Source organism: Olea europaea, unplaced genomic scaffold, assembly GCF_002742605.1.
Source record: "Olea europaea var. sylvestris unplaced genomic scaffold, O_europaea_v1 scaffold10669, whole genome shotgun sequence".
Taxonomy (NCBI): Eukaryota; Viridiplantae; Streptophyta; class Magnoliopsida; order Lamiales; family Oleaceae; genus Olea; species Olea europaea.
Window position 1 is genome coordinate 1 of NW_019228020.1, and position 4,184 is coordinate 4,184.

General features: G+C 34.7%; 1 pseudogene; it reads right to left on the reverse strand.

The window, feature by feature from the left end:
• Positions 1-51: 51 nt before the first annotated feature.
• Positions 52-4,179, reverse strand: LOC111373067 (annotated as a pseudogene).
• Between the last annotated feature and the right edge of the window lie 5 nt (positions 4,180-4,184).

Genomic DNA, 4,184 nt, shown 5'->3' on the forward strand with positions numbered 1-4,184 from the left:
GAAGAAGAAATAATAATAATCATCAGAATGAAATTTTGCTGTGTTATCATCTAAATATTAGACAATGATGAATCAATCAGGCTCCAGAGAACTAAACAATTACCTGAAAGTCAAATTTTCTTGAGAACCACCATCAATGCTAGCCAAATAGTCCTGCAAAAACAAAATTTAGTTGGGTTATATTTCATGCTTCCAAAATCCCAATATATTTGGAGTCTTTAGAAGCTACATACCGCAGTACTATCAATGGCATTCTGTTCATGCCATGTGCTGTTGGACTGATCTTCCACTTTGAATTCCTTGAAGTTTCCCGTCATAAACAACGTGTCCCCATTCACCTAACCATCAAATCAAGCTCAACCACGTGAAGTTAGAAAAGAATATTTTGTAAGGAATATTTAAGTGATCTCTTTCCCAAAAAAACACAAATTCAAAGGATAAGGAGACAAACACACAACAAAATTCACTATTATCAATAAGAGCCCCAGTATGTATAATTATGTCGCAGATTTCCCATAATACAAAGCATGCAGGAAAAGATTAGAAAGATTTCACTTCTTGAGGAAGGAAACTTAGCAGCACCTTGCTAGATGGCTCTGGATTTATTTATGACAAAACAAAGAAATTGCTATTTCCAATATCAAAACTAGTAGTGCTTTCTAATTCATTTCCATAATAGAAGGTGGGCTTAGATATTTATTATACTGAACTAGAATTTATCAAAACCATATATTAAATTAGGCCTTCTGATCAATAGGAAATGGGAAGATATGAGTGGAAGTTATCCAACTTCGAGATTATTTTCATTTCGGTCACCCACCTTTAATTTGTTTCAATTTCATCACCAAGTTTTGGTCCAGTTTGACCATTCCATCCCAAGTGGCAGACGAAATCTATACACAAGGACCATTGCTCTGCCAGTCCATCAAACTCACCTTTTAAAACTTAAAAGTTACATTTCTATGCAGACGGAATCTAAACATATGGACTATAGCTCTATCTGAATGTCAGTTCATCGAACTTAACTTTTAAAACTTAAAGTCAAATTTTTATTAACAACATTGTATGGATCAAATCTTTCATTCCAACTGCAACTAAGATCAATGGAAAAACAAAGGAAATATAGTGCTTCCATGCTACAATCTTACCTCATTCAGCTTTTCCCAGACCAGATCAGGCTGGTTTATATATCCTTGATCAGTAGCTAGGATATATAATTCACCTTCATACTGCAAATAAAAATATTCGGCGGTGATTAAATAAACTGATGTCAAGAAGCATAACAAGCACACTTGATAATCTAATGATTGATAATATTATAACAGATCATTTATAAAAAACACCAGGAAAACTTTCTTTGCAAAATAGCCAAAAATTCTAGAACTAAATCCTTTAGGATGTTATTTAATGAGTTACAAGTAAACAGATCACTTAACAAAACTTTAAAGAGAATAATGAAAATGAAATTGTGATTACATGACTTCATATCTCTTCTAGCACAAGACTACTATCCACGGGTTCAGTATCATTGTCATTTGTTGCTAAGTAGAGGACCAGCTTCATGTGTGGCTTTCGAATAACATCTAAATTAGGTCCTCCTATAATAAAATTCGATAATATTTGAAATTGTATATGCATGTGCAAAAATGTGTTGGGGTTGCAATTTATTACTGAAAAAAATTGTATTTTAGGTCCCTTGTCATTCCTACATGACCAAAATGATACTCCAGTACAAGTCAATGTGTCTTTATGCAACATGACATCTAAACATAGGAAGTTTCTTAATAAAAGAAAGAGTAGAAAAGGTAATCATTAATACATAATAATTATATATTTCCTGAGGTTAATTATTAATATTACGGCAGCACACATCAAACATCAGTCCTACACAAATTTCAGCAACTTATTTAGTTCCCACCAGAGTAATTAGCATTGAGAAAACTTGCATCGTTAACTAAGATGGAGCTATTCAGGATGTGCACCAACCTTAAACATAGTATTGAAATGATTATTTCTGAAAAAAACACACAGCTCGCGTTCTTTCACTTTATCCTGTAAGCAAAATAAGCTGCAAAACAAACAATCAAATCAGAATCTCCTTTTGCTACATACTATATCTTCTCAAGCACATCATGTGGTAAAACCAATACCCATATATGGTCAACTGACTAGCACTGTTCCTCAGGAAGTTTCTTATCAATTCCCCTAAAATGAATCAAAAGAGGGAATAAGTAATTATATTTATACTGGAGAAGAAAAACATAAGCACAAAATGCTTTATATCAAAAATATATAAAAAAAATAAGAAAAAACAAGGAAGACAGTATCATTTCCCACTGACGTACAACAATTAATCATCTAGCAATTTTCTTTTCTCCATTTGTATGCAGCACTTTTACCTTGTTTTGGAGTCATCATATCCTTGTGAGTCTGGTCATCATCATTAATGCTGCTTTTATCCACTTGTCCTGCAAGAATTACTTCTCCTTCATAGACAGGCTCTCGATTTTCATAAACTGTAGTTCCTGACTCCAATATGCACTCCTCTCCTTCATATATGGGTTCGCTGCCAACGCTCGAACTGAAGGTGTCAGGATCATCAGTCTTAGGAATTTTACCACTTGATGGATTCAAATCTACAGGCAGAGTCAACAAATCAGAAGAATCTCTCGTTTCACAACTATCATGATGATTTCTTGACACATCTGAATCAGATGTGGAAGTAACTTCATTCTGAACATGTTCATCCCTCGTGGGTTTATATACAACCCTGTCAACAGCAAAAGCAGGATCTTGGTCGGAAGATACGGGTTGAACATGTTCGTTCTCAACCTGCACATCAGAACCTGATTTTTCAACTACATTTTTACAATTTTCTTTGGATTCTTCAGAGGTTGGAAGGACACAGTTGTTCCGCATTAGAGAAGCTTCCCCTGTAACTGCTTCAGGCAATTTTGCATCACTGTTCTGATAACTCAAAGCATTGCTATCAACACATTTCAATGTCCTATGCTCAGAAGTATTTGCAGTTTGATCAACAACCTTCTCTTCCACAGTTTCTGGACAAACAACCAATTCGGACTTCTTAATGCATGCACTTTTGGTTAAACTCACAGTTGAGTCCAATCCATCATTAAGCACATTATCAGCTGATGATTTAGGCCTTTCAGCCTCTGATAATATCAAGGCTCTCAAAAGCTCCACTTCTTCTTCAACATCTCCTTTTCTTGCTCTTGAGGGAGGGGAGTCTGAACAGGCAGGTTCATCAAAGGATCGACCTCTTGAAAGAGACGGCGAAGGTACTCCCAAAGCTGCTGTTGTTGCAGCAACAAAATCAACAGAATCATCCACAAGATTCTGTTTATACTCGCTCTTCATAGTTTGAGGTTCCAGAGAAACAAGCTCCCCCATGAGAGTATTATATGATTTTGACCCAATCACATCCGCAGTTTCATAGTCCTGGTAAGCATGCATGAAATGATTACATAAAGAAAATGCACAAGATAACATGCATTCTGCAGACATAGAAAGATATGTTTAGCGCAACTTGTTTGGACAGGTGGAGGTGGAAAAATTCATACCTCAAAAAAAAAAAAAAAAAGATATCATTTCATCAAAAATATAATTTATAAAGAGGTTCCCTACTAATTCACAATTATACTGTATGCAATAGAGATAAATCTTATACATATAGAAAAGGTCGCTGAGCATCACGCAAGCCATATACCCCACTTGTAATCGCTTAAAACATTATTTCTAGCATAAAATTATGATAGTATTAAAAAAGTATATAAAAATAAAATAAAAGCTAATCTACCTTCTAAATTTTATATTTACATCAATGCCAGTAGTAAGGCTAGGAAGCAAATCAATTGCATCGGAGATATTCTGTTGCTGATTTTCAGCATATCCAGCATCTTTGTCCTGGAACCCAATTAAGTCAGTCAAATATATGATGAAGATGAGCAAGGGAAATTACAATTCTCAATTATTAAAATTGTTTTATGAACATGCTAAAAAGAACATAGACAAGATAGTGCAAAAGGCAGTTACATTGATGTTGCTGTTTGAATCAATTAACCGATCAGCAATAAGAAAAAGCAATTTCTCCTGGGAAACCTCCGCAATGTCTGGACTTAATTTCAAGCTGTTCTTTAACAAGAGAACATTACCTATCACCAAAC